The sequence below is a fragment of the Sinohyriopsis cumingii genome, chromosome 9 (assembly GCF_028554795.1).
Source record: "Sinohyriopsis cumingii isolate HCF-2022 chromosome 9, ASM2855479v2, whole genome shotgun sequence".
NCBI classification, from domain to species: domain Eukaryota; kingdom Metazoa; phylum Mollusca; class Bivalvia; order Unionida; family Unionidae; genus Sinohyriopsis; species Sinohyriopsis cumingii.
Window position 1 is genome coordinate 52,650,655 of NC_142969.1, and position 19,174 is coordinate 52,669,828.

Consider the following 19,174-nt stretch of genomic DNA (forward strand, 5'->3'; position numbering starts at 1 on the left):
AACGTGGTTTTACACCCACCATTTAACGTAATTAGCCAATGTTGTATTCCAGCAGAATAAGATATTGTATTCCTAACAGGCTGTTGAACACCTGAGATTTTCCATGTCTCTAATTATTGTCCTTGGTCCATATCAACTATTGTATTTGGCTAAAGTACACATGACTATCAAAATTTGCCTGTTAAAGTTAGCACTAAAGCCACACTTGTGGATCATTGACTTGATCTCTGTAATGTAGCTCACCGAATAGGCAGAAGACTAGCTTATTGTCAAACAATGTTCATTGACACCTGGATGACAACAGATCACTGAAAGCGTTAGCGGTGGCATGTCCTTTGAACATGTCGCTACTTTATTTTGTCTGTTGCTGTGCATCCCTGAAGAGAAAGATGCAGTACAAAGAAGGTCAATTCAAACAATTAAGTGCCACTTTCCAATGAAATCAGATTTAAAAGTGAGTTTTTTCCTGTCAGTATTTATTAATGAATTAAGGTAATTATTTAATCTCATAAAGAATATGTCTAGGAAAATGAAAGCTTATTTTGTGAATAGGATTGTGATTTCAAGTCATTCACAGACTGAGGAAGATATTGAAGAGATTAAGTTGTTCTATGAGGACATTAACTTGATGATGTTCAGCTGAACATTCAGCACTAATCAAAATTGATAATGACTGCCCACTGTTGACAGTGACTAGGAGACCCACCAGAAACAACCCATGCTGTTTCAGAAGCTATATTTGCATTTGAGAAAGAGCTGATTAGGATTGTGATTTTAAGTCATTCACAGAAGAAAATATTGAAGAGATTAAGTTCTTCTTTGGGGACATTTTACCTTACTTGATGATGTTCAGCACTGAATCAAAATTGATAATGACTGACCCCTTGTCAAATCAAAGACTGATTCTGACATCATTCAGTTATTCTTAGGTGCCAAAACAGAAAATCTGCATCCCGATCAACAGAATCTACTAAATGACAATGACCAGGAGACCCGCAGGAAACAACCCATGCTGTTTCAGTAGCTATATTTGCATTTGAGAAAGAGCTGATGTGGCTATAAAGCCAGAGTGTTATTGAGCCCTTGAAAATTATGCAGCTGAGAAATATCATAGACTTTGCTACAAATAAAAGTAAAAAACAAAATTTTCCCCCCTCCCCAAGATCTAGTCTCAAACATCCGAAAATTGTGAAATACTTCCAGTTGGAATTGCACCTGATGTGAATGAACAACGTTTATTCAATTTGGATTATAACTTTTTTGCGAACAAATGTGTTTGTTTGGGACATAATTGGATTTTAAATGGATTACATACATGTACGTTTGACATTTTTGTATGTTTTTTCATGTTCTGGTACTGCTACAACATGTGCTGCACTTAATATAATGTCACTTGGTTACTAATCATGATATGTAACTTATATTTTGAACTGAAACGAGATATTTTATTGATTAGAAAGTGATTTGACATTACTCATTGCATTTGTTACAGGCACATATGCTAGTTTATTTAATTTCAAAATGGGTGTATAATGGTACATTGTAATTGCGTGCTCCTAATTAAAAAAGAATGTAGCTTTTAGCCTCAAGAACAACCTAAATTTAATCATTTTTTCCTCCAGTGATTACAACATTTGTAATCACTTTAAAGTTAATGCAGCAGTTGATAAAAATTATAGCTGGCAAGTATATTTATTAGAATGATTTGTTTGTATCATTGTTTTTAATGTTCCTCACAATCTGATCTATCATATGTAAGACAATATGGGTTGAAGGAAAGCAGTCTAAAGTTTGGTATATTTTTATTTACTTTTTAAAATATTATTGGACATTTGACTGGCATTTTGTTTATACACACACATGCACATATCCTGCAACACACAAGAACACTCAACATTTTTCATCATATATTACTCTACCGCAATTCGGTACTTGATGCAGTCAGCAGTTAAGTACCCAGACTAGAGTGTTATAATGGGATATATATATATATATATATATATATATATATATATATATATATATATATATATATATATATATATATATATATATATATATATATATATATATATATATACCAAGCTAAGATTTACTGTGCCATTATAGAGACCAAGAAGAAAACTTGGAGATTCTAACCTGACTCCTGCTTTTATATTTTATCAGTGTGGAATATTATTCAGAAAATCATTGGCAAAAATAAACACAGCAGTGTAACAAGCACCAAAAGAAATGTGATAAATTGGTCACAACCTGACCAGAAATGTTTAATTCAGTGGCTGAAACATTCTCAAAAGCTGCTTTCAAGAGAACTGTTCTAAAAAGTATGCCATATCAGATCTTGAAAGAAAATATTCCTTTAAATTTCAGCTGTGCTGTTGCTGGATATTTAAAAACATATTTCATTGTCCAAAAACTGCAAGACTCTTGATGAAGTCCATGACGTTTTAGCAGGCCAAGATGATACCCACTCTCTGCTTCTGGAATGTTTATCTGATACTACTGTCAATACACTACCAAACACTACCATAACATTTGTAAAAGTGGCGACTATTATTAATTTTGGTGAGATGTAACAGGGAAATCAATACTATAACCTAGCAATTTCCATGCCAAAAATGACATTTAATGCCCCATATCACTAATTTAAAAAAAAAAATATTAAAACTGACAAACAAACAATTAAATCGAAATAAATATATATTATAACAGATATGATTTAATATACATAACATACCAGATAAGTTCAGTTGACAATTGTTGTTGTTGTTGTAGGGTTTAACTCCTTTTTTCAGCACAATATAGGCTAGACATGGCGGCCAGTATAACTGGTTGAGAAAGAACCCCAGAAAACTCTGGGAAGAACTACTGACCCACAAGAAGCTACTCAGGCAGGCTTTCTTACATCCCCACTTTAGCCGAGCCTGAGATTCAAACCCACACAGACAGAGATGTTGACAACTGAGTGAAACTCAAACAAATTATTAGAGAAGCTTTCCTCAGGAATTGGCATATAACTTATGATATTACATAGAGGTATGGCATAATGAATGAATTATACAACGTAGATTTAAGTGGCCACCTACCTACCTTGAAAGCAAATTCTTTTAGATAGAAATTTCAGAGCTAAGACTGGTACCACCCTTTCTGAATGTTATCCTCAGGATATGGTTATACGTCAAGGAAGCATATTGTCATTTACCCTTTCCAGCATCAAAATTAGCAGCATGGTGAAATGTCTCATTATAAGTATGTAAACGAATATTTTTGGTATTAAACATGGTATGCAATTATGGGGCCCATTTACTCTTTTATACGGGCCCCGAGTGGTCTAAAGCGCTTTCCGTTACGGATCACTGCTATATCACCTCTGTCTGCATGGGTTCAATTCTAGATTCACTCAATGTGGGTATGGGTGAAAGCTTGCCAGTAGCTTCTCGTGGGTCAATGGATCTTCCCGGGTTTTCCAGGGTTCTTCCTCCACCATTAATACTGGCCGCCATGCATAGCCTATCGTGTGCTGAAAAATGGCGTTAAACCCCACAACAACAACTACTCTTTTATAGTATAGGTAAACTGTAGGCTTTGAAAGTCAACCTTATGTTAATGTGTGAAATGCAACAAAATATGTTGTATTTACTTCTTATACATTTCAATAAATTATTAACTATCATTTAAATATTTTGAATAAAGAAAACAATAGCATTTTTTTCACGTATATCTTTATCATAGGAGTTCAGTAAGGGCTGTTTCAATAAAATATCCCTGAGGCCAAGGAAAAGCAGTTTCAAAATGGAGTAGCCTGGTGACCCATAGATGTAATTTGGAATTTACTATACCGGTAATTTTCATGTGAAACATTTGAGTAATTAGAATACCCTGGCACTTATTTATAAATATCTCCCATCCCTGGGTATTATATTTAAGTGGAACAGCCGTAGGATGCAGATCAATAATTTAATGTTAATTTACACAGATGGAAGTATGATGAGACTGGTCAGAAGATGATGGAAGATGGCAAGCCAGTATTTGAATTTGTGGCTGTAAGAAGGTTGGACACTGGACTTTGGGTCTTACCTGGGGTGAGTATCTCCAGTGCAATAAATGTCGTGGAACCAAATGCCACAGATAGCCTCTTTATTTCGTGATATTGTAAATGCCCACATTGTGATGCATCACATCAGACCTATCAATCTATCTTTAGAGCTTGTGATACTGTACATGCCAACATGGTGATGCATTTCATCAGACCTATAAATAGCTCTTTGGGTCTTGTGATATTGTAAATGCCAACATTGTGATGCATCACATCAGACCTATTAATAGCTTGTTTGGGTCTTGTGATACTGTAAATACCACCATGATGATGCATTTCATCAGACCTATAAATAGCTTGTTGGGTCTTGTGATACTGTAAATGCCGACATTATGATGCATCTCATCAGACCTATCAATACCTTTCTGGATTTTTTAATTAACATGTAAAATACTTCTTTATTGCATAATCTGTATTACAAAAGTTGTATGGAACTGAGTCTCATTGACTTAATTCTTTTTGTGGCCAACAAAGAAATGTTTATAATAGGACTCTTTTCAGGGTAAGATTTTAAAACAGCCTAATTTAGTACTATTTTTGACTTGTTCTCTATAATGCTGTCATGGGATACATAAAGCACCTTAAGTAAACTTTTTAAATATAATATTGTGATTAAATAATGAAATGGAATCAATGTCCATACCTGTTGTATAAAATATGTCATTTTGTATTTGTAATGAAGTGCATGTATAATGAGCACACACAGATAAATTATGACCTGCCATTGTATAATATATTAGCAGATCATGACGTTCACTTATTATATTTATTAAAGAATAGGATTGAATATTGACTATTATCTGTCCCCATTTTTATGAAGAAAATGTCAGACTGTGTTACTGTGTATTTCAGTGTGCAAATCAAATTGTTTTACAGGAGTTTTGTTCATAGATGTTTATTTCATGCAAAAAATGTACCATAGAAAATGGTATGGTATACTGGAATTGCAGATGAATGCTCAGTTCAGTAAATTTAGTCTCCAAACTAAATATGAGTACATGCTTTTGCACAAAGAAATTTGGACATTGTTTTTATCTGTTATGAAGAAAGGTATATTCACAATATCATGGTAAAGTATGGGTTTGCTCATGTTTTAACAGAGTATATCTAGAAATTTTGCTGAATAACATTGGGGTTTTGTTAAAAATTGTGTGATATTTATCTGAGTTGGAGAACCACCTGATATGTAAAGAAATTAAACAGCAGCTGCTCGTTGCTTCTTTATTTATATGCCTTGCAGTCTTCTGCTTGAAGTTTAAAATGTATTCAAATAAATTATTTGTATTCATTTTTCTCCTTCCTGTTTTTTTATTTTTTGGAGCTAATGATGTTTTGCAGGCACAAGCAGGGATTTGGAAGTGACACATATTTTCATTAAAATTATATTTTGTTGTTTAGAAAACTGAATATTGCCTTTTAAATTAGGCTGCAATTAATAAATACCAGGAATTATGTGATTAGATTTCAGTTGATATATAATAAAGATTGAACCTTTGTCAGCAAAGATCTGTTGTAATCTAATTCATTAGAATCCACGGAATAGAACTAATAAGTATTTAAAAATTAAGGCTAAGCTCAATGTATACGTAAGAAAATTTCCATCAATCTTTGATACTTCTTTACAATGCTAATTTTGGAAATAAATGTTAGTTACAGTGTTGCAGACAATCCACAACATCAAGCTCAATTGTAAATACAATATATATTGCTTTCGGTGTTAGAGTTGATATGAATACTAGTTTATTTGGCAAGGCGACAGCCTGCTGGACAGGAGAATGCAGTTTGTTTCCAGTAAGAGGAACATTTTTGTTTTTCATGTATAATTCCCAATTTTAAAATAACTTGTATTTTGGGGATATTCATTGTTGACTTCTTTTTTTAATTAAATTAATTTGTATTATAGTTAAGTGGCGGTCATTCTCACCTGATTGCCATCTTGGGAAGCAGCTAGCTTTTCATCCTTTTTCTTTGTCTGTTGCTCAACAAATGAAAAGACATAGTGAAGGTCCTTCTTGTCCTGGGAGGGCAAGATGGTATATATACTGCTGACATATTTGTTTGAAGAAACAACTTAACACCTTGCAGTTATGACTCTACCATTACCCACATCACCAATGGGAAGAAAGGTTGTCTCAAACGTGCTTCCCCATAATGCACCAATAAAGTATGTTCACTGTTCTTGAAATTTCAATCAAGAATCATAGACCTTGACATGCCATCACACCATGTGACAATAGTACTGAGACTATGCATCTTGTAGATGGGTGTTCATTATACATGGTAAATACGGTATGTTCATTATAAAAGTAAATATGGTTAGTTCATTGTAAAGGGTAAATATGGTTGTGGTTTAATCCAGTATTCCTTAGGTTTAGATACAGATCATGGGGAAGTACATGTGTATGGTGAATAGGGTCATTTATAACAATAATTATTCAGAAGTTCACAAACAGTGTGAGTCAGTCATATGTTGGTATTGACAACCAAATCTGAAGAACTTCACAGATGGTTAGTGGGTGAATTTTCTGATTAGTGGCATTAACAACTGAACTATGGGAACTACATAAAGAGTAAGTGAGCTGTTGGCATTGAGAATTGATAACTGCATGAATACATGACAGTAAAACCAGAGTTGAGAAACCACTGCTGAGATTACGAGATACTGTGACCTTTATTCACAGACCATGCTCTTTATGCATTAGTTTGCTTTCTAGTGTAGTGACCTTTTCTGAGAAACCAACTGTCTGAATAGATCATTTTTAGTTTGACAGAAAGACTGGTCCCTTAAGACAGATTTTACTACAATGGAAACAAGATCTATTACAAGATGTTGTGTTATTGTCAGTGGGTTTTCAGTGTTGCACAAAAGTCATTCAATATACAAAAAACAGTTTATAGTCATTGTATTAATCAATCGGCAAACACCATGAATTATTATTTTAAGCCTTAATGTTATTAATGCATTGTCAGAGGGACCATATTCAAAGGGAGACTTTTTGAGATAAATTGTAATTTTAATCATAATGTTTTAGTGATTTATGTCTATATTGTCCCCAGATTTTCCTAATGGTCAGTTAAAATAACTAGATTTATGTACTTGTGTTTCTTTTTTTATTTAAATCATTGCATGCAGGACATTTATCAGAATTACAAGACTATTGTGTTGTTTCTATATGAAATGGTATAGTAGGAATTTTCGCAACAAAATATGGCTTTAGATGCACATTCAGATGAAACAGATCACATCACTCTCACGTTGTCTTTAAAAAAAGTTATGAGGATAGGAAAATTGTGTCTGTGTTCGTGTTTGTATGTGTGTTTGTTAGATTTGAACCAAGCCTGCTCATTTTATATCGTCTCTACTTACAATGTTCTATATTAATTTCTCTACAGCATTGAAAATGAAACATGCAATGGGATCTGCTGTTTTAACAACCAAACTAAAACAAACCACAAAATTTTTTAAACATTTAAGGGTTTCATCAGTATAGTGAGTTGTCTAGAAAAGTGCAAAGTTATTTATGTAGAAGACTTAATGCATATGAAATTAAAATTTACATTTTGTGATTTACGAAATCTTTTGTTCTAATACATAACTTTCTTACAGAGTATACTGGCACCGGGCCGTCTTCCAACAGAAAATCTAAAAATTAAGTTCTCTGAGGAAGCTCTTGGTGCTTTAGGGGAAGACAGGCGGCAGAAAAAGAAAATTAAGAAGCAGATGGAGAAGCTACTCAGGAAAGGAGAGCTGGTAAGAAGACTTTATATTCCAACATTAGAAAGTAATTAGTATAAAATTTACAAATGTTACTCAAGGCCGATCTGTTGTGCATCAGTTTTAATACCTTATCATCACCAAGTGAAATATAAACAAAACATTCTGACAAAAACAGTAGTAGATTTCCTGAAGAAATGGGTCTCAACAGGGATGTTGTCACCAAATTGAACAGAATTTGACCAGGTTTGATAGAAAGTTCTTTGGCTTGAAAACCTTTCAGGTTTATACAACATATGTTGATCTGTTACCCACAGTTTGTTTGAATGAAGCTAATCCACCATCTGGTGTGGCCTTCTTTTATTGCATATATAATTTCTTTTAAATGACAGGTTCGCAAAAGCCACTGAACATAATCTGATCGAATTTGACAGTAAGCATCTAATATGAAGGCCTTTAAATCTTGCACAAGATTTGCTGATCTGCCATGATGAAGTTCCGGTAGTACATGTTTAACAACCTCTAAACAAGTGCTTTCAGAATTAATGAATCAATAGAAATGAAAGTAAATTGTACGGAAAGTGTCCTATTAAGCCAGATCTTTGGACCAACAGCTCTTGTATATGATTTGTAGGCAGATTCCAGCAAAGTGAATGATCTCAGGTGCACCTGGGGCTCATCTTTGTTGATGGTCTCACTTAATACAATTACTTTTGGATTTATTTTTGCTACAGTCGCATCTTTGATCTCAACAACGATAACCAGTGATCACATCCACAACACACGTTTGTTTCTCATTTTCATGAGTAAACTGTGGAGTTGCATCTTTTTGGGAAGACTTGGTTACAGTTTTGATTAGTCATATTGTGGTCATAATTAGGGGCATTATTTTACATGTGTCAAGGTTAATTATCTTAAGTTTGAAAAGGTTAATCACAATAATGACCTAACCCTGAGCTTTCATTCTTTTTTAACTCAAATTCAATAATCCAGCTGTAATTATTTGTAAGTATAGCTTGTACATTCACCTTCTTTTATACTAGGAAAAGTTGGTCTTTGTTTTGATCAAAGAGATTCCAGTGCATTCTTTTTGCAAAGTTTTGCTTCTAATTTTGAAACTCCTGATAGTATTCACGTCTTACTGACAGATCTGTACATAATATTTTGTCAGTGTCATATATTTTATTTACTGCTTTAAATTAAGGCATATTTTATAACGAAGAGAGATTTTCATTAAAGTCTAATATCCTATAATCAAGATTTACCAGGGATATGCTGATAACCCAAGAAATACAGACAATGCGTGGTTGGAAAGTACAGTATATCTCTACCAAGATGAAAAGGATATTTTGCGTTATTTCTCACTGACGGTAAATAATTTCTATATTTGTACTATTGGTTGGAAATGAATGTTTTACTAGAGTTTGATACATATGGAATTGTTTTAATTAGGTAAAATAATTATCTAAAGAAGAGTTTACAGGCTTCGGCATTCTGTGTATATTAACATAAGTATATGATTATACTGTCACATGAATGTAGAAACACTCAGTACTACATAGTATTTCTGTGTGAGGTTACTAGATGTAATTCCAAAGTTTAACAAGCAGCTTTTTTGTCTCTCATTATGACACAAGTAAATTTTGATAAAATATATTATATGTTAATTTGTATTCAGCAGAGTCTGAGAGAGTATCTTGTTTGTTAATTTGTATGCAGCAGATAATTATAATCTTTCCCAATGTGTGTGGATTTTAATTATAAAGCCCATGTGTACAGGAGTACATAACCTGTTTGCCGAGTTATTTCCCTTTAGTTTCTAACAGCAATTAAATGCAATTTGTATATTTTTGCAATAATGATCTGCTAAAGATGTTTAGGTAAATTATTATTTTTAAGTTTTAATTTTAATGTCCGAAATAAGCTCTTACATGTTGTCATAAAACATGGATTTTCTACCTCGCTAAAAGTAGTTACAATGTGCATTCATAAGCTTCATATTTCAGGCAAAATGTCTATTTAGGGTGAAGTCATGGGAAAATAAGGAGATATATTCATTCAAAAGTCTCGCTGAACTAAATATTTCAGGCAGATGAGACAGAGGTCATGTAATTGTTATTGCAACAAGTTCTTCAGGTCTGGTGTTTCACTGGCTGAATTGATCAAACAGTTTTAAAATACACATAATATGCAGTGCTCTTCATTAAATAACAAAACCTTTCTCTCCTGAATTGGAAAACACTAATGAATCATTTTATTAACAGCACTAAACAGTAACTTTCAAAAATAGTCAAAGTGTACTAATATTTATTAGAGACAGAACATCTCATCCCACATTTTCATGAGATATTGGACAAATTAAGTAATTATTTGGTAGTTTTAGTCCAAAAGCACCACAATATATAGTTCAAAATTTTTAATATTACTGAATGTCATACAATTTTGCATTTCTAGGGGTTGAAGTAAATTGAAAATGTGTGTATGCCTGAGGTAACCAAAAGCTTCAAAGTTACCACTAAAATTAATTTTAAAGCATGTTTCTGCTGTTTTGAACATAAGATCATCATTTTGATAATTAAAACCCAAGCGCTGGATTCACCATTTTGTCGAGGATATCAATAGGTTTAATTTGGGAAATGGAGATGGTAGGCGCTAGTTCTTGACATGTCGAAATCAACTTCACTTTTCTGGCTTCTTGAATGTAAACTTTCATGGACAAGTACACTGACAGTGTTGCCTACATCAGCCTATAGTGAAAGCCCTAACATTAGTTTACATATAGATGATATATCAGTCACCAAACTGTACATGTATTATTTTTGTATTGACAAACAAGCTTGCTAATGTTACAAATGAAGTGTTATGTGATTAAATGGTATAAGATATTCATGCATGGCATGATGCTATGACACTGGTAATTTATGTATTACAACCATGTTATCAAATAGCTTGATGTGTTTGACAAAACTACACATACTTTGTATTCAGTAAATGCCATCATGTGTTTGACAGAACAGCACCTACTTGGTATTCAGTAAATACCATTTTGTGTTTGACAGAACAGCACATACTTTGTATTCAGTAAATGCCATCATGTGTGTGACAGAAAAGAACATACTTTGTATTCAGTAAATACGATCATGTGTTTGTCAGAACTACACATACATTGTATTCAGTAAATACCATCATGTGTTTGACAGAACTACACATACTTTGTATTCAGTAAATGCCATCATGTGTTTGACAGAACTACACATACATTGTATTCAATAAATACCATCATGTGTTTGACAGAACTACACATACATTGTATTCAATAAATGCCATCATGCGTTTGATAGAACAGCACCTACTTGGTATTCAGTAAATACCATTTTGTGTTTGACAGAACAGCACATACTTTGTATTCAGTAAATACCATCATGTGTTTGATACAACAGCATCTACTTGGTATTCAGTAAATACCATCATGTGTTTGACAAAATTACACATACTTTGTATTCAGCAAATACGATCATGTGTTTGACAGAACAGCACGTAACTTGTAGTCAGGATTTTGCCACATTATACAGATTTGATTTTCATCCTAGTTATGGATATATATATGGATAAAGCACTAGTGCAGATCATTTCACAAGTTCATGATTAAAGTTCGTATTATTAACACATTAACCTCTGGAGGTTTTAGTCGTTTTCGTCTGAAATTCGAGTAGGAAACATATTTTGAAAGCTGTTTCTTAATAAATCCTAAAACACCAACTTCTAGGTGATCTTAGAATAACATACTGTCTAGTTGTGTTAGAAACATAATTTTTCATTATGTATTTGGCTCGCACATGTGCATGAGGGTAAAAGTTGGAATTTTTTTTCTATTTTTTTTAACGGAACCATTATTTTCGTATCGAGACCACTCTTTATTCCAAATGCCCATCTTATCCTACTTTTTGCAAAAATTCATCTGTCTGTTTGCAGTTCATACTGGTTTGCCTTAGATCTGAGACCAAAAAGTCTAAAATCCAGACACAAAATCGGATTCCGACCACAGGCAAATTTTGGGTAGAAAAATATCGGGTCCAAAAAATTATGTTTTTTCTCTCTGTATTTTGTAGTGCAAAAAGAAATTCCAAATTTGTTGGTATCATTGTAGAGCTACATCTGCCTGCCTTTATATAATACCAACCACTTTAGTGTATCTTACATGACCTGGACGCTACAGAGCTCGGTGGTAGGCTACTACCTCCTGCCACTTAAACTCGTCACCAGGTGTCAGTGTGTTAAACAAATCAAGTATCTGTGCTTATTGATTCACTTTGACTCAGAGTTTTTTAATTATTGCTTGATGAGCCAGTTTTTTATCTAGATCTTATAAAAAAGGGGTCCTAAAGATTATTGTGCAGAATTTAGAGGCATTTCTTACCGTTAGGGTGCCCAGTTTTTTTTATTTTTTTTTGTTCACTATAAAATAAGTCTTTTTATTAAATCAACAAAATAATGAACATATTTTCCATATTCTTATTCAGTATATATCTGAGAGTTTCTACAGATAAGAGATAACCTCCACACAACTCTCGTATGAGGGAATTTAAGCCAGATATTTTGCCAATGTGTGCATCGTTTAGTGCATAAATTTGTGGTTTTAACTGCAAAGTCACTTTGATATATTATGAAATCATACCTTCACACTGATTAATGTGACTTTTTTATTATTAATACTTGCGCTGTTCACATAATCTTTTTCCTTCCAGCTTGGTACTGCAGGTCACCCAGCAACATGGTTGACTGCTTCCAGCAAGTTGTCACTCTATGGTGCTCATAGTTACTTCCTTAAATTGATTTCTGAAAAGTTGGGTGCCTCCTTCTAATGGCAGTAAAGGAATAACTTCCAAGGACTTTCTGATCAAGAGCATGCATGGAAAATCAGTAAATGTTGTATGAGACATTGACTATAATGAAAGCTGAGTGTAGGAAATATTGTCCAGGAGAACCAGTACAGCTTCATAGGGACATTGGGACATCTAGATACAGCTGCAGTATAACTTCCAAGGACTTCTAAAGTTTGTCATAGTGCATTGAACCATTTTAAGCATAGCTAGAGAACAATGTTTTTAAACCATCATTAATCAAGCAGCTAGTTAAATGTAACATTGTAACCTCTTGAGTATTAGATTGTTATTCACTTGGTATGTATTATTAGGTGATCTACCAGTCATTTTGCATATATGTGTGTCTGTATGTCCCTCCATAACATTTCTTTTCCAGAGCAAAACTCTCAAACTATTAAAGGAATTTCAGCCAAACTAGATACACATGTCAAGCTAGTTGCAATGGTGTCTTGTCATACTTAGAATTATCAGCATTCAGTATTGTTTGTTACTCTAAAATTAGTGTAGATTAAGTAGTATATGACTTGAGAGTGGTGGACTTTTATTAGTAGTCATTACATAAGCAGAGTGACAGATTAGATATATCATCTCTGTATGATCAGGTTTGTTATAATATCATATTTTAAATGAACACTTACTATTTTGTAAGTGCAATGAAATACAATTTTAATGGAATACATTTTTTAGATCATGTGTTTCTTTTGTAGATATGTCGTGTTGTTTGTAGAAAGTTTACTTTATTAGAGTATAAAATGAATTTTAAATCAATGAGCAAAGCTCACCTTTTATAATTGACTGTTTATATGTAATTAATGTACTTTTAAACTGACAAGAGTAATATGTTAGTAAAAAAATTATTTTAGGTAGATACTTTCATTATACAGTGAAATCTATATAGAAGACACTCATGGGACCTTAAGATTTTGTCCATTGTGGACATATGTTCCTGGCATAGAGTTTAAATTGTAATGTCCTTATTGAACAGGTGTATTTTGTTTGCAGGATATAAATTACCCTGCTCGTCTTTTTCATCTACTATCCTTACATTTTTATAATTTTATACACATTCTCTTTTTCATGTATTATAAACAAACAAACATTTCTTTTCCCTTCAATTCTTTCTATTCAGTAATTTATGTAGTTGTATGGGAACACATGTTGCTCTGATGTTACAGCTATTCCCATCTTATAAGGTCACCCTCCTCTGAAGCAGGATTTTGTCCTTTTAAGATGTGTGGTCTTTCAAGAGTGGCATCAGATAAATATAAATGATAATTACGTGCAAGAAAGGCATACTGAATTGTTAAAGGTTTAATAGTTTATTTAAAAATTAATGCATGTTATGGGATCATTATGATAAAATTTGAAATAATTATAAGTAATTATTAACTGCAGCAAAATAAATTTAAAAAACCAATTCAATAAAAACTAGGTACAAATATCATTCTCAGTCTATTCCATTTTCCCACTGCTATAGCATGTATAACTGATGTTTATTTTAATTTTTGTGGCATGAGATTTCTCATTTGTGATAAAAGAACTCTCCCGTTTTTTTTTGTTTAGTCAGTTTGCTTTTCTTTCTCATCCTAAACTCAGAATGCATATTTTTCCATGGTTTGCAAAAATGTATTCCGCGCCACAAATTGCTCAGTATCTACTCTGAAATATATGAGAAAAAAGTCATAAGGACTCAAATATGGTGACCTCATTCGAGTTAAACAGAAGGTACTTTATTGTTATTTTGATACAAATATCAGTGTCTTGAAATTAGAAATCAACGAATATTCATGTGATTTCCATCTCAAAACCCCTTTATATGTCCTTGTATTAGAAGGATGGACATCCTATAAAGCTGCATTTAAATACAATTTTCTCAGTTTCAATTGATTCTGACAATAATAGTGGGTGGCCACTGGTCAAGAGACACCACTACATGAATTTGTCTGGGCAACCTGGTGCATCTATTTCTTGTGCTTTATGAGTGGTGGAGGCATCATGTCAGGCTTGTCTGGCTTCAGTGATATGGGACATGTTGATTCCTCAGAAGAGAACGTAGAGGAGCAGATGAGTAGAGATAGACTTGGTTCAGCTACAAAAGGCGCCTTGTATGATTCTGCCCAACATTTCTACCTAACAGTTCCAGCTTTTATGTCCTCTATCCATTTTATCTATAGTTTGCATACACAGAGACTTAAAGACCTTTACATGAAGGGTTCCAATAATGCAGGTTTTGACAGTATTTGTGCATGAGTTGCCAATTTTTAGGCAAGTGGTTGATTAACAGGATTGTTGTCATATGTTTATTTAATGGAATCATTTCAGAATATGTAAACAGTTTGTCAAATTTTTCTGTTTTAAAACAAAATCTGCAATTTAGCAGATTTTTTCTGTCATTTGTGAAGTTTATTTGAACTTTGTTAAATTTCTGCTAATCATAATGAAAATATTAACTCTTCGAAGAACTTTAAATATTTACCCTTATGCTAATAAATTCTAGATATGTAAGAAAAGCATTTAGATGTAACTCTGATATCATTTTAATTTATTCCACTACTAACATGAGTTATATCATTGCATTACTGAAGTCCACAATATATTATTTTATTTTGTTTGCAAATCTGCTGCTTATTCAAGTTAGACCTTTACCTTTATTATGGCATAACTGTCTTAATCTGTGCCAAGGGCCTATCTCTCTAAAATGTATGCCATTCTGGGGTCCATCTGCCTAAATATGTGCCAGAGTGCAGCCTGACAAGTTGCATTGTATCTTCTGGTTCCTTTGGGGGATTTTTGCATTAATTATTGGGTCCTTAATTATATTTCTGTCCAGCTTTCCACAAAAAATATGTTTCCTTTTCATTTCTTTACATATGAAAACCTTCACTAAATTTCCTTGATCTTTGCAGACACAAGAGTTTGACAGGTCTACCCTTTCCCCTTTACGATTCTTATTCCATAGCTTTTCTTCACTGCAAACACGAAAATAAATTTTATTTTATTCAAATGATTGTGCAATCATTACTTTACAAATGGTCGTACTATGGTATATTGGTCTCAACTGCCATTATAATTTCCCTGTGGCAAATTTTCCTAATAAATGTCAAATGCATAATGGTTAGCTGCTTTCTGTGGTCAGCGGCCAGATGTTTCCTTACCAAATAATGATTTCTCACCGTTTTACACAGTCACCAGAATGTATGTGCCAATAAAACCTTTGCTTCAGTAGGAAGGCATTGTTTAAATGATTATCATGTGAATCAGTGCACAAACATTTCTTATCTCTTTTGAATAAACTGTGCTCCTCATTGTAACTTGAAGGTGTATGTAAGTCAGATAGAAAGCAATGTAGTTTTTATCATTAGGTACATAGTCAGAACAATATGTTTCCAGGATGGTGGGAAAAGTAGTTGTGTTCTTTTAGCAGAAATGGAAGTTTTTCGTTTGTGCCAGTGTGACAGTTACATTATAGTTTGATATCTTCATCTATTACCAGTGAACTGAAGTCATCTTTGATGAAAAAGTTCATCTTTCAGGAGAGATATGAGTTGTATTCCTTTCCATTAGGGTCAGGGGTCATTGAATATTTTAAAACTTATCTGTAAAGTCAGGTGTAGTTCTGGCTTGTTATGAAGAACAGTCACATATAGCTTCTTTTGATTCCCTATTCATCACAGCCTCTCACATAGAATGACTGTAGTTTGACCAATGTGACTTTAGCAACTGGTTAACACATTAAACCATGGAGGTTTTTGTCATTTTCTCCAGAAAATCGTGTAGCAATCACATTTTGAAAGCTGTTTCTGAATAGATCTGAAAACACCAAATCCCAGATGATCTTTCAATAACATACTGCCTAGTTGTGTTAGAAACTTCGTTTTTCATGGGCCATTTAGCTTGCGCATGAGCAAAATGGTAAAAGTCGGAAGTTTTTTTGGGCTAAATGGAGCCATTATTTTTTTTTATCTCTCACAGAATTAGGCAAAAAAATAATAACTTGGTTTTGACTTAGAACTATTTGACTATTTTTCGTTGTACAGGCGTACAACATTATCTAGGGTGAATAAGTGTTTTTCCATGTAAGCGAGTATACTAACATGTACCTCGCCGGAAATTACTTGCGACTAGGGACATTAAAAACATATGCACGGGTATTTTACCCTGACTATTACTCACTCTCCAATGGATTTAAGGAAGATCAATTTGAAACCGACACACTGGTCGTTTTGGATCTCGTCAAGGAGTGTACGCTTTCCATTGTGTTCTCTAGCCATAGGGGTAAGTGTTAAATTTATATTTAATTTGATACTCGAAGCTTATTCAGTTCGTAATGTCATATCGTGTAATGATGCATTTATTATAACTCAGATAATTGTGTAATTGCGAATTTGAATTACAAGTTGCTATTAGAGTTTAATGTATTAGCATATATCTAAGAGATTTTTCAGAACCCATTATTATGACCAGTTTGGTTTTATTATAGCTGACTAGATCTGTATGAAGCTGTCTAAAGCTGTTTAGAGCTGTCTGGAGGTTCCAGAATATTTAGGGATGCGTGCTGTCAATCTGTATGTACGTATGTCTGTACATGTGGTGGAGCCACGTAAGTAGACGTAGCTGATTCAAGGGGGATGTATGCTGTCTGTACGTGTGTATACGTATGACTGTACATGTGCTGGATCCGTGAAGTGTGCGAGCGACCAATATAAGTGTGGGCCAACCCAATGACTCGGTGAAACTGTGCGGTTCATCAGTTGATGAATCGTACGACTGTACAAGGGTCAAGAAGCATATGTGTACCAATTGTTGTTTCAATTGGGTACATTTTTATTTACATAAGATTATTTGAATCTTATTAGTTGTATTCCTTGAGACTATGTGAATCTCTCTCATAGTGCATAACATTATTTGAAACATATTTGAATACCTTAACATTATTCGAATCCTATTCGTAGTACCATACGTGAGATTATGTGAATCTCACACATAAAACGTATCTGCAGTCCATGAGGTTTTTTGAATCTGTATTTCATATTGAATTCATATTTTTGGGTTTATTTTCAATGTGTGAATGTTTGTGTGAAGTGATTGGATCAATCGTATGTTGAGAGCGTGAGAGAACCATTGTATTTATACACCATATATTTTTCTTTATTAATTCATTTGATAAATTTCCATCTTTCACACATTGTGTTTGTATTATTCATTTGATCCATTTCTATTCTGCGACATTATCGAGACCACTCTTTATTCCAAATGCCCATCTTATCCTACCTTTTGCAAAGGTTCATACTGGTTTGCCCTACATCTGAGACCAAAAGTTCTAAATTCCAGACACAAAATCGGATTCCGACCACGGGCGAATTTTGGGTAGAAAAAAATTGGGTTCAAAAAATTAGGTTTGTCCCTCTGTATTTTGTAGTGCAACTAGATATCCCAGATTATTTGGTATCATTATAGAGCTACATCTATCTACCTTTGTATAATACCACCCACTTTAGTGTATTTTGCATGGCCTTGAAGCTACAGAGCTCAGCAGTAGGCTACTACTTCCTGCCACGTTAACTTGTCGCCAGGAGTTAATGTATTAATCCAGATACTGTTTAATGTGTGTGAGCAGCTGTTTCTAAGTGAATTTATAGAAGTTGGCCAACCAAAGAACCAGTCCTTTGTACACAGTCCAGTGTAAGCTGTCAGTTGTGAAATTAGTGTTTTGTCAAGGTGCACAAAGCAAGCAATGATCAGTGATTTATTTAAAATAAAGTTCTATGATGATTTAATTTCTGGAATAGATCAAAGTGAGCATGATATTTCAACCTTGAATGCAACCAAATAATGGGATAGGATGACTTAAACACATATTTTATGATTTTGTTAAATTGTGCAAATTTCAAAATTTGTTGATAACATAATAATAATAATAATAGGCGCAAGTTATTGTTTCAGAAACCAATTTTGAAAGATAAACATGCATACTTATGTAACATGTTTAAAAGTCAGTTTTGCCTTTTCTCATGGCTGGCCATTATTCAGAAGGTTGACTGTATGTTTAAAAATCCACTTGTTCAGTACTTGTTTGCTTCACCTTGCTGGCAGTAGCATTAGCACAATATCAATATTGGCTACTTATCTGAGAACACTACATTATAAGGAACCCTTGTATTGATCATATTTCATTATAGCTGTTTTATACACCCAAGCAATGTTTTCAGTTTACAGGCTGTTTTGTACAGAAATGTGTTTTAATTGACACACAGATAACCACTAAATTGTGTTTGTGGTGGACAGGTTCTTACTACATATATTGAATTGGAAACAAACTCTGGGTTATGTGTTTGTCCTTATTATATGTATATATATTCGTCTTTTTTGTATAGATATATGATTAGTTTTTCTGTGTAGATACATTTGCTATATATTCTTTAATTTTCCATTCCCTTTAATTTTGTATACATTGACAATCACAACAATTCTAATTATTTT

General features: G+C 33.3%; 1 pseudogene across 1 annotated transcript in view; it reads left to right on the plus strand.

Moving 5' to 3' along the window:
• The window catches only part of LOC149791816 (transient receptor potential cation channel subfamily M member-like 2), a 167,240-nt pseudogene extending 148,357 nt beyond the window's left edge, over positions 1–18,883 (plus strand). Inside the window, exons 31-34 of the transcript XR_016423306.1 lie at positions 3,977–4,082; positions 7,704–7,847; positions 9,071–9,181; positions 12,557–18,883. The product of XR_016423306.1 is annotated as a transient receptor potential cation channel subfamily M member-like 2 (transcript). The remainder of the gene's footprint in view (positions 1–3,976; positions 4,083–7,703; positions 7,848–9,070; positions 9,182–12,556) is intronic.
• Positions 18,884–19,174: the final 291 nt, after the last annotated feature.